At 32.8% G+C, this 13344-nt stretch overlaps 1 protein-coding gene across 1 annotated transcript in view; it reads left to right on the top strand.

Moving 5' to 3' along the window:
- Nucleotides 1-223: 223 nt before the first annotated feature.
- Nucleotides 224-13344, top strand: part of CDH19 (cadherin 19) — a 71204-nt gene continuing 58083 nt past the window's right edge. The window contains exon 1 of the mRNA XM_043444374.1: nt 224-476. The gene's annotated coding sequence lies outside the window, so the exon portion shown is untranslated. The remainder of the gene's footprint in view (nt 477-13344) is intronic.

The following is a 13344-nucleotide window of genomic DNA, read 5'->3' on the forward strand; positions in this document are numbered from 1 at the left end:
TTCATCAGCTAATCCTCAAGTAGAGGGCATGTCCTTTCCACTTGCAAAATTCTCTTACATAAGTTGAATTCCCTCCTTACCACCTCCAGCCAATAAGCACTTTATTTTCTTTTTTGTTTCTTGTTAGGAAAAAGAGGGGGAAAAAAAATCAGCTCATAACTATTTGCTGGAGCTGTCTGCATTTTAACCCCAGACTATGAACGGACATCAGAATGCCCTTATGATATTTTGCACAAAGGCTCAGTGTTCGTGGCTCTGCTCAGAGAACCCAAAATAGCATTCAGTAAGCGGTGACATACTGAGGGTCTTGGTACTACAAGCACAAGTGTCTGTAACTCAGAGCAATGTGGCTCATGTAAGGTTGGATGAGAAGCCTGTGAAGCAAAATTAGGGCAAACGCTCCTGCTATTCTTCATGTGTTTCACGTGAAGTTTGAATTTGTCTCTTCAGACCTTATTGAACTTGAAGATATACAGGTAAGAATGCGATCATCAGGCAAGTATTGATTATATAAGCTAACTCAATGAAAATAGAGCGAAAAAGTACTTGAAAAACTCTCTAATTTTCCCTTCAAAAGGAAAAATTTCTAAAACTCTCTAAACTTGATGTGTACATTGAACATTCTCTAAAACAAAGATCAATTTAGCATCTCTGCAATTCAGATTCAGGAAAATAAAAGTTCTTTATATCTAGAAAATTTAAAACATGTTCCTTGGGAGGAATGTAGCATCTTTCTCCAGGATTTTGTTTCTTAATTTTTTAAAAAATATTTACCACTCTACTATCAGATGCCATGCCAAGGTTTAAAGTTATAAACCTTATAAATATGTGGAAATATTTATTTACAGAATAAATATTTTTTAAATAATAAATTACTTATTTCTTAGTAAATGATATTTAGTGTGGAGATTTCCACATATCTGAATAAAACTATATGTTTCTTTGAAGGATAATTTCTTATTAAAGTTAATATATACTTATTTTATTTTCTTTCTTTTTGTCAGGTTTTTTGGTTATCAAATTTTTCATTGACTTTCAAAAATTCTTAAAGTGAAAAAGCTTAAGTAATTAAGAATGTTACAAAAATAATAATAATAAAAGCAAACTATTGAGCACATTATGAATACAAATACATACATATTCAAACATGTAGACATATTAGCTTTCAATCTATTATATTCATTACATGAAGGTTAATTCATCAAATATGAAATACACAAAACTAATAATTAAGAAAATGCAAATTGTGAAAGGGATTGTTATTGTCTCAATTCTGATTTGTTGCAAGCAATTTTAATTGGGTTACTAATTTTAATAAAATATTTCAATGTAAATTTGCCAAAGCATTTAGTAACTCTATAACTGGCATATGAAATAACAGAGGAAGAAGTTAACAAAATGTATAAGTAGAATATCAAATGTTTTCTCAGATTATGTAAATTTATAGTTCAGTTCTATCAGTTTATTTTTTTAATTACTGTATCTGGAGAGAAGACTTTTCATTTGCATAAAATATGTGCTAATTTTTAATTACAATTGAGACATATCTATATATTAGATGTATTTGCAATATCAAATAAAGTAATAAAATAGTATACTTTCACATAATATTATTTATTTCAAATTCAAAGTACTTTAAATGTCTAAATATTGCTAATATGCAAATATATATTTATAATTTTAAATTTGAAAATATTTAGATTTCAATATAATCTAAATATTTCTGTTTACCAAGTGTTTTTAACAAAATATTTAAAAATATTTCCAGTAAGAATAAACACAAATTTATAGGTATAGAATTGCTTAAATTTTTAAATAATGAGTGTATGAAATCTAGAAATCATTTGCTCTGTTATTCTTTATATGTTTTCTTTACCAACACTTTTTTACCAATGACTGAAACGAATCAGATCATTAGGTAAATTATATAAAATTTTTAGTTTCAGTTTTAGCATGTTTTTTATTTGTTTCCTTTTATGGTTAAAAACACACACACTTTCACACAATTTGTAGAAATCTTAAAGCATAGATTATCTACTTACGCATTTTGTTTTATTTTGTTTTCTCCTTAGAAATATTTCTAAGGTACTTATCTGCAGAAAATTTTTTAAAATTATTCAATTAAATTATCATAAATTGAAGTTTCTTTAAACTGATGTGCACAAATTCCCATGCATTCATAAGAAACCTATTGTTTAGAAATTTATCATAATATACTACGTGTCATTTGATAAATAATAATCAATAGCTAATTATGAATTGATAGTGAACTTTTTGTCAGTCATGCTATTAACATTATTTTATATGTAAAGTGTTATAGTATAGTATTTGACATGTTATTGAGTAGCAATGCAATAGGAATAAATGCGTTACACAGTTTGAAAGAGCATACTGATTTTTTATTTCCCTTTCTTTAGATTAGGATTTAATGATACTGACCCTAATATTTGAGGACTATGCTGATGAACATGAGAAACTGGAACTTTTATATTCTGTTGTCATGATGACTTTCCTTAATAACTATGATCATCTAATACCTGTATCTTTGCTCTGGTGTAACAGATTAAGGAAAAACACAAATACAGAACTTCATAACCCATAAGAATCCTTTCTTTCTCACAGTGCTGGTAACAACTCATAATCTGAGAAATGAATGAGTTCCTTTTGCCATGGTGACCGTGAAGATGTTTGACCTTTCTTTTAAAGACTCGCAGTGTGAGAGGTTTCTTGCCACCACTCACTTGAGAGAATTCAGCTCAAATGCTCTAAAAATCTACCTTTTCACAACTTCTAGAAAATCAGTTTCTTTTTGAGACAATTTATGCCCTTTTGAAATAATGCATGAATATTCAGAAGTGATCAAGTCAGACAATTCTTGTTTCACATAAAAAAAAAAAAGGGCTCTAGAATTAATAAAGTAGAAATATTTTTGACAGAAGTTTATCTTGTTAATTAGTACTCCGTAAAAGACATTCAGGATCATCAAAAAATGTCTTAAAGTTAAAGGAAAACATGTAATTTTTCAGAGACTCTGCTTTGGCATATTAAATCAAGTTTGAAATGTTATCACAGAACAGTGACTTATCAACATACAAAATCAGTACATTTACATTTTATCTGCTCCTTCCTTCTAAGAACTTACGTGATAAATGAATTCCGTAAATTAGCAGGATAGTATATTAAAGTGGGAGTACTTTTGGCACATCAGTTGTGGCTAAAAATAACCTAGGTAATTTTCTCTAAGTGCAAAATTTAGAAATGTCATTCCTGTAGAAATGAGGAAATTGTACATAAATCATGGGAAAGGAAAATGCCACCATTTTTCTGCCTTTAAGTTGAATTATAGCTGAATTGTTTTCAAGAGTTTGCCATCTATTTTATTCTTAAAAATCTCTAGTGGGGCATCAGTGACCTCCTTTTTTAAGAGATTTGGATTTTTTGTCTTGTTTTGGTTTTGGCCACAAGGCTTGTGGAATGTTAAGTCTGCTGAACCCAGGCTCTCAGCAGTGAAAGCGCAGAGTCCTAACCACTGGACCCCTAGAGAATTCTCATTACCTCTTTTTTTGTTTGTTTGACTTTTTTAAGTATTTTATTGAAGTTAGTTGATTCACAATGTTGTGTTAATTTCTATTGTACAAAAAGTGATTCACATCCATTCCCTTCTCTGTTCCCTTCTCCAGATCTTCCTGACCCATTCTGTATCGCAAGTGAATTCTTTCCTGTCTGAGCCACCGGGGAAGCCCTCTTTTTCATATTATTTCCCTTTATGGTTTATCACAGGATATTGGATACAGTTTCCTGTGCTATACCATAGGACTTTGTTGTTCACGCATTCTCTACATGATAGTTCGCATCTGCTAATCCCACACCCCCAGTTCATCCTTCCCTCACCATCCTCCCCTGGCAGTCACAGGTTCCCTCTCTCATATCTCTGAGTCTGTTTCTGTTTCATAGATAAGTTCATTTGTGTTATATTTTATTTTTTATATTGTTTATTTTTTTATTTGCAACATCTTTACTTATCATTCATTTAATTGCCCTACAAATGAGATCTCAAACACTAATTTCTATGTTAAAATTGTTTATTAATTCCAAGTGGGCAGAGACATGTATCTGCTTTCTTGTCATTTGCAACTACTTCGAGAGACACATCTACCACTGTAGATGTGGTTAGTCACTCTTCAATTCACTCTTTTCTAATTCTTGAGAAACACGTATAAAATTCTTGACCTATTCATCACGATGCACCAGCCTTTGGTTTTTGTTTATAATTAATTAAAAGAAGCCAAATCTGGACACTTCAGGTACACATTGGCACTTGTTATGGACTCTTCTGGTGATAACTTAAAAAATATATCTATTTTTCATGTTCATTTGTAATACTGATTTTCTTATTAAATATAACTCACTATCAAACTCTACTTTCTGGATAGCATATAGTTTCTCTGCCAAGAAACTATGTAACTATCATTGTCATAATTCTGTCCAAAACTTCTTTAAACACTGACTGGTTGTATATATCAAAAATTGCTCAACTAGCTTCAACAATTAGATTTCCAAATTTTTTACACAACAAACAATGCATTGCAATAATGCATTGCATTTCTAAATGTCAGTTTATTTCTGTAGGATAGAGTTTTGGACCTGAGTCTAGGAGATTAAACAGTCTGAAATTCATAACATTCCTGAAAGATATTTTCTAATTTCAAAATATCATTCCAAGTTATTTTGCTGGTATGAGAAACAAGTAATAACAAGAAGCTATGGATTGGGAATTTAGAGGTCATAGGAGATTAGTGCATATCTTTGAAAGATTTATGAGGTAGAATTGACCATAGATGAAGCTTGAATATGCATGAGAGGTAAAGGAGGAAAACATTAAACAGGGAATTTTTATTCAACTGAGAGTTTCTGAGTGGAGGCTGGTTTTATTTGGTGAAAGAAACAACATAATGATGATGTGGAGGGCCCGTTCCAGTATTCTTGCCAGAAAAATCTCATGGGCAGAGGAGCCTGGTGCTCTCCACAGGGTCAAAAGGGTCAGACACAACTGAAGTGACTGAGCACTCATGCACGCAATGATATAGAATGAAGAATAAAAGATGATCATTGAGATGCCTCTTGGCAAATAGGCTTGTAGATCAGGAAATAGATATGTATAGACTATTCAGGAGATTGCTTTGTGATGCTTCAGTATATAAATATTAATTGAAGCTGTAAAACCAAGAGATAAACATGTACTGAATGGGCAAAAAATTTTTTAAGAACGGAACTTCAGAATTTAGGGCAAGAAAATGAAATGGAGATTCTATAGGCAAAAGAGAAACACAAATGTGTATGGAGATTTGCAAACTGAAAAAGGGAGCGATTTTAAAAGCAGTGTGGTTATTGTGAAGGCAACAATATGTTATACCACTGTGAAGTTAATTTTACAGTCATAAGTAAATGTATGTTTTAGATTTCGTTATAATGGAAAATCCCATTTGATCTCGATAGGTTGTTTGCATTGCAGTATTAGGGTGGGGGAAACATAAATTGCATTTTTCTGTAGACTGCATGAGAGAACCTGAAGACAGTGAATGGACATTTATTCTGCAATGGTTCCCCTCCACTTGCTCTGATATTTACTTTTGGATGGTGTGCCTTTTGAATTAGTGTTCTAATTTCCTGATCTTTTGATCCAGTTTTCTATATCTATGCATCATTATTCTAGTATCTAAGAAATTTTCTCATATTTATCATTTAACCACCCCTCACCCCACCTTTTAAAGACTAGTCATTAGATTGGACTTCATTAGATGTTTTTTTCTGGTAATAACTAAGGTGATTGATTTAGACATTCCCAAATATCATTACGGGCTTCCCTGGTGGCTCGGTGGTAAAAAAAAAAAGTCCTCCTGCCAGTGTAAGAAATGCAGGTTTGATCTCTGGGTCAGAAAAATCCCCTAGAGAAAGACTTGACAACTCACTCCAGTATTTTTGGCTGGAAAATCCTATGGACAGTAAGCTTCTACTCCAAAACCTGACTTTTCACATAATAGAAACTGCATACATTAGCCTTGGGTGTATAAACCTGATATGTGTGCTTAGTCACTCAGTTGTGTCCGACTCTTTGTGACCATTTGGACTGTAGCCCACCAAACTCCTCCGCCATTAGTATGCAGTCTGCAGCAAGTATTTCCTATTATTCTGGCCCTGCCTTGGAGGGAGCTCTTTCGTCCACCATTTAAGCAGTATTCATATTAACAGCTAACTCCTTTGATTTTTTATATCCGTGGTAATGGGGACTCCTACACAGTCTAAGGATGGATTAATTAGAGGGTTCTGAAGAAATCTGGGATTATGAATGTCTAAATTAATGGCTTGTTTTATGGCTTAATACTAACTACCTTTGTTGTGCATTTGGCATGTTCCAGGTGCAGTCCCAATTCATTTTACCTGACTTATCACAACATACACAAAAATCAGGTATGTTATCTCATTTTGCAGTTGGAGAAACTCAGTCTGAGACTGTTTAAGTACATTAGTTAGTGCATGCAGGCTGACTCTTTGTGACCTCAGGGACTGCAGCCCACCAGGCTCCTCTGTCCATGGGATTCTCTAGGTTAGAATACTGGAGTGGGTTGCCATTTCCTTCTCCAGGGGATCTTCCCAACCCAGGGATCCAACCAGTGTCTCTTACATCTCCTGCATTTACCACTAGAGACAGTTGGGAAGCCATACCTCAGTTAGTACCATGCAACTATTGTCTATAGATGTACAAGTCTTTACATTTTATTCAGATTCTTCTTAATAGCATTAATTTAATGTTACTAAATGAGAATTTAAACAAGTAATATAATTAAGAAAAAGAGCCGGTTGAAAATTCCGCAGTTCATTTGATTTAATTCTTTACTTCATGCCATACCTTTGTCTACTATCACAGATTTGCAGTCATTATTATCCTTAATAACCATCCATTCTAGATATAATATGGCAACCAGAAAGTTACCCCTACATGATCAGAGCCACACAGTAAAAGTCAGGCTGAGAACTAGAGCAAATTGTTCTCTTGAAGAGAGAGGAAGCAGGATAAGGTGGGAAATGTCTGCTTGGAACATCCACCTGACCACGTAGTGCACCTCTATCCTAAGAACAGCCTCCAGACAGGTGCTTAGATAACACAGGGCATGCACAAGACCATCAACCGAGCTGTGGGAAAATATAAGAATTTCTGTTTTTGTTGTTTTATCTCGTTCTTTTGCATCTCATTTTCCGTTTGTTTTGTGAAATACCTGTAGGGTCATAAAAGTTGTAGAAGTAAATGATTAGTATACACATACATAGCAAACGTTGGAGGCCCCCTGAAGCTTTTTTTTTTTTTTTTTTTTCTGATTAGAGTATATAAAACATGAAAGTTGGGAAACCACTGCTCTAAAAATAAACCCTGGCCAATATCCGCACACATATTTTTTTCCAAAATGCCATCCATATTCCAAAATCCTTCAAGCACATTGGTTAAAGGTACCCACTCAGAAGGAAGCAAGCTCCCTGAGTTTAACTCCAACCCCACCGAGTATTACATGGCTAAGCAAAGCTAGTTAACCTACATGTGCACATTTTCTGCATTCATAAAATAGCAACATAGATAGAACGCGTACATAGAAATGTAAGACAAATCATTTAAAAATGGCGTACTGTTTGTTGTTATAATCATGGAGTAAGCATTCAATATTAGTTAGATAAGATGATGATAATAACGATGAAGGTGGTGATGGTGCTGGGAGTGTCCTCAGTGTTGTATTTGCCTTAGAATCAGCTTTAGAGACTTAAAAATACCTGACTGAATCAGAAACTGTGGAGTGGAAAAGCCACATTTTATCCCAATTTTCATTTCAAACTAATGTAGAATAAGTGTGTAAATCATTTCCCACAGCTAGAGGGAGTGGACCAACCATGTTACTGTTTACACATGAAAAGATTAGGGCATTCTCTTCATGCATAGTAAAAAATTTTAAACTAAAGAAAATGTAATCAGGTCCAACATAAAATAATAATAGAATTGTCACATATGTTCACAGTTTAGTATAAAAACCATTACTACCATTGTCAAAAAAGTATTTTTGCTTAAATGCTTTTAATATTTCACCCAGTTCATCTGAATCCAATACTATATGGTTCTGTGATACTATTTTATGAATTTTAAAATTGTGCTTTGATCCTACACACACAGATACACATGTACACATAACACAAGCAAAATAGCAGAGTGTATGACTTTAAACTTTCTTTTCATTCACTAAGATTTGGGCCTTTAAAAAATCCATGTTTATATTATGCCTTTTTCAATAACAAAATCATATTTTCCACACCATTTGGCAGTGGTGCTTACTAAGTATTGCTTTTGATGGTAGAATAAATTTATAGATATTATAGTTATAAAGAAGCTGTACTGAAAAAATTGATCATTGAAGAAAGGAGCATTTGGTTGATATATTTGACTAGGCTTTATGTAGCTACTAATACAACATCAGCAAAAATAGTCAGAGTACAGCTGTGCCTTTATTTACTATAGTAAGAAGTGGCCTAAAAGATTTCCAATAAGTGAAGAACAAAATAATATATTTACAATGGAAATTGAGGATTAAATAATAAATGTTGCAATACATTCTTAAGAGACTAGAATATATTGTTGGTAAGAAGAAAAATATTTTTTACTTTATCTTATCTTTGTAGAGATAAATAAGTTCAAATTGACAGGTAGCATTTATGTAATGAATATAATTAACCAATAATGTGCATCGTCATGCAAAACAATGTTTTAGGTGAAAAAGTGCCTCACTTTGCATGATTCTATGATTGTGGAATTCTCAACTCTTTAATTTATAGGTACAAAGCTTTTCATTAAATGTTGATGGTAAATAAATAAAGAGAAAACAACTCATATATACACATATCAATACAGACGAGTCTAACTCATTGATTAAATATTCAATTTGAGAAGGCTTTCCATGATATCTCATTCAAGCAGATTTTTAAATGCTGAATATATATATGTTCTATATATCTATAGGGTAGGTAGTTTTTTATCTATAGAAATAAATATCTTTATCTATAAATCTCTTTACATTCAAGATAATAGTTATCTTTTTAGTGCATTTTGAAGATTCATAATATTTCACTATGTAAATATTAACGTTAAAATATAAAAAGCTAATACTTGAAAAGTTTTATAACACTTATTTTGCTCAAGTAAAAAATACTTGTCAAAGTAGACTGATAAGTAATTGCTGAATTCTGGATGGATTTCCAGTTGTTTTTAATATGTTTATATGTGTATATGTATAGATATGTAGTATAACTATCTTTATACATTTTAATTACATAGGAATATAATATGTATTATAAACAATATATTATATACATATTTGCCTTAATGTGTGTGAGTGTTTGTGTATGTTTTGTGTGTGTGTAACAAATCATTCATATTGCCTATTTGAGTCTTAGGATTTGATGTACAATGCATAATTGAGAATAGTTCATGTATATTTGCGCTTTCTTTTTGAAAATTTTAGACCTGCCACTATTTTCTTAATGTATGAATGTAGATTTATCTTTAGTTATATATTTCTTTTTGTATATGCTGCTCTCAAATTCCTTTCATCTTTATAATCATACATAAAGTGGATAGTAAAATATTTAATTATTTACAGTAACATTTTATGTCTACTTTTCTTGTTTCCAACTATTAAATGCCATTGTTTTAAATTATAATTAATATCATTGATAATATCATTGACTATAAACAGCTAATAAAGAAATATTTTCTGCTTGCCACCTCAAATCATAGGAATGGTACCAGAGGGAACATCAGTCTATATATTTATCTATATTCAAATATAGCTCTAAACAAAAAAAAAATACCTTAATTAAATTATCTCAGAAAGTAAAGATATACATTATACACCCCGGGGCAGGGGTGGGGGAAATCTAAAATCTATTATTTTACAGAAAGTTCATTATCCTAGCTAACCTTAATTTTAAAAGTCATTCATAATGACTTTGATGAAATGAAGTTTCCTTTCAAGTTTTTATTTTTAATGGAATACCTGAAGCTGATTTTAGTATTTCATAGATTGCAGCCATGCATGTAAAATATCCTGGTATTAAATGCTTAAGAAATGTACCCAAATCAGAACACACCAGATAGATGAGGGAATCCCAAAGAAAAATATACTCAGTATAAAATATTTTAAGCATATGCTTTAAAAATACTGAAGAAATGGCAGAGGAATTAATTCAGGACTTAATATTGTGGAGAAAATATCCCAGAAAAATGAGGACTAAACTTAACTAGAGAAACGAAGATTTGATATAATGCACAAGAAGTTAACTGAATTATACAGGCTATGGAGATTTGTGGCCCATTTGACTACGCTTAATATCTGAACTTGAAAATTACTTAACTTGGGCAGCTATTTGAAATAATGTTTTTGAAATTACTATGCAAATACACTTGTCCCTGGGCACATCATATTTCTCCCCATCTCTGACCCTATTCAACTTCTTGTATCCTTTCAGGTTAGGCATTTTTATCTCTTCTGTTACTCTGACAAGTCTTTATTCCAGCTATTATCTATAGCTGGCCTCTGTGACCTGCTTTCCCTCATTAGTTTCTATAAGCTCACTTTCATCTTTCTTCTTTTTTAAAATGGGAGTTAATAATTAGTATCTCATTGAATTAAAGGAATATTAACTGGAAAATACAGGGAGTACCTCCTATGGTGTTAAGAATCTAGTTGGTGATTTTATTGGCGTGCTAAGCTATGTAACCAAGTTCTCAGCAATCTTCTACCACAAATGCTTGAGTCAGTGGGGGGTGCAGTCACTCATTGTCTCAAGCTTGATTGAAACTCCATCCTCTCATAACTACAGCATCTGGTTGCCTAAGAAAGGAAACATAAACACAAAAGAACTATTCCAACGTCTTATATTGCTTCTGTTCTGAAATAATAGATGTGTGGTTTTTATTTCTATTTCATTAACAAAATAAAATGCATAACCCTCCCCAATTGTGGTAGGGTTATTGCTAAACCATGATAATGTCTACCACAGCAATCAAAAGATTTTAGTTCCTTTTTTACTCTCTTATTTCACATGCCAGTCACAGCCTTTTCTGCTCACTAATTGTTTAGATGTTAGAGATGGTTAAGGAAATCCTACAGAACTAAAGTTAGGCTTTTCTTAGAAATAAGATGAAAGGGAAGATATCTTGTTAACAATTACAATGGTCTCTGAGACTGGAATCACCTAGTGTCACTTGGAAGCTTTGCCTATAATTTTTGCAAATATCTCAACCTCAGCATTTCCAAACCTACTTAATCTCTTTTGAATTCCAGTTAGCCATCAAATTTTGTTAATCCTGTTTCCATATTATTCATCATAGTACTCATTCATATTATCTGTTTCTGTGAACCGTGATTGACTTGAATATTGGAATGCTCTGGAGCCTTCAATTGGGCAACAAACTGTCATGGTGGTTGGGAGAAACAGAACAACCATTTCAAAGTCCTGGAATCACAGATGCCTTTCAGCACTCCTAGAAAATTAAAATTATTTCTTGAAAACTGACCTCATATTAACTAATGGTTAAACAAATATAAATGAAATATGAAGGAAGACATTGAGCTGGGAAATGGTACAATAGGTAATAATAGTCCCCAAGATATTTCAACTGAAACAGTTCAAGAACTTAACACTTTTGTATTATTAATATCCTTGCTTCTGCATTTAAGTAAGTAGTAGTTGTGGTTTAGTTGCTCGGTCATATCTGACTCTTGAGACCCCATGGACTGAAACCCTCCAGAGTCCTCTGTCCATAGGATTTCCCTGGCAAGAATACTGGAATGGGTTGTCATTTCCTTCTCCAGGGGACCTTTAGACTCAGGGATTGAACCTCAGACTCCTGCATTGCAGGCAGATTCTTTACTGACTGAGCCACCAGTGAAGCCCATTTAAGTAAGTAGAAAGTGAAAGTGAAGTCGATCAGTCTTGTCCAACTCTTTGGGACCACATGGACTGTAGCCCACCAAGCTCCTCTGTCCATGGGATTTTCCAGGCAACAGTACTAGAGTGGGTTGCCATTTCCTTCTCCAGGAGATCTTCCCGACCCAGGGATCGAACCTGGGTCTCCCACATTGCAAGCAGACACTTTACCATCTGAGCCACCAGGAATCTATCTTTTAAATAGATTCATGCAAATACAAAGTATCTTTTGAAATGTATATTGAGGCAGTTCCACAATCTTGGAAAAAATGAACTTCATGGCACAGTCTGTAACCTTCCCCCAACTATCCTATAAGGAATGATAAAGGTGCTTATGGAAAAAGTGGGGTTGTTAAGAGGCATTCCTTGTTTTTCTTTTATAAAAAAAATCTGTCAAATTGAAAGAGAAAAAGGAAAAGAATCTCAAACTACTTCCCTTGTGGTAATAATACCGCTCACAGCCCCCAGAGCCTCATTTTCCAGCCCTAAGGTTTTATAGAATTTACTTGCTTCACACATTTAGATCCTAATATGAAACATTAGACATGCTTCTGTAAATTAATAAAGAGAAATATGTTATCTTATTTTTAAGTAGCATTTTAGAAACTAGGACTTTAAGAGTTTATTTCTTTAAGCTTTGAAACTTCCTGACCATTGCAAAGTGTGTCTTTTGATATATTCTTTTGGCCAAACCTACCCAACTATTTTCTGAAGACAGAGACATTGTATTAATTGCCATCTGCTTGTCTCTATGAGGAGCTAGCTAAGTTGAGCTTAGTTTCAGCTTTACACAAGCCTTTCAGAATACATTATATTTTATAAGTTTTCACAGATGGAATAATTATCTTTATATAACCAGGAAGAGGTCATAGAAAAGACAATTTCTAATTAGATTCAGTAACAAACTGTATAAGTGCATAGATTATAATATTTTTCATCCCTTAAGTCATAATTAGTCTTCTTTGAAATGTAATTGTTCTGAGTCACAGTGGGATCATTTTCAGCCCATATATGCCCATCCAATATCACACATTGCTTCAAGCATGACAATGTTTATCTGTCATAGTCACTTAGCATACTTGGAAAAAAAATAATGACATTCAAATCCTTTGAAAATACTTGTAGAACACATGTATTAGGGACAATGTCTCCTACACCACGTTTGCAATAGTCATTTATAAAGTTTTTATATGTGCAAGAAGTTTGCAGAAATAATAGCAGTTGACTACTTTACTTCAAGGTTTAAAGATAAAGAAATCACTAGGTATTTACTACCTAGGCATAGGTTGCCATTCTTATAGAATTAGTTTAAAATACTCA

The sequence above is a fragment of the Cervus canadensis genome, chromosome 23, assembly GCF_019320065.1.
Source record: "Cervus canadensis isolate Bull #8, Minnesota chromosome 23, ASM1932006v1, whole genome shotgun sequence".
Taxonomy (NCBI): domain Eukaryota; kingdom Metazoa; phylum Chordata; class Mammalia; order Artiodactyla; family Cervidae; genus Cervus; species Cervus canadensis.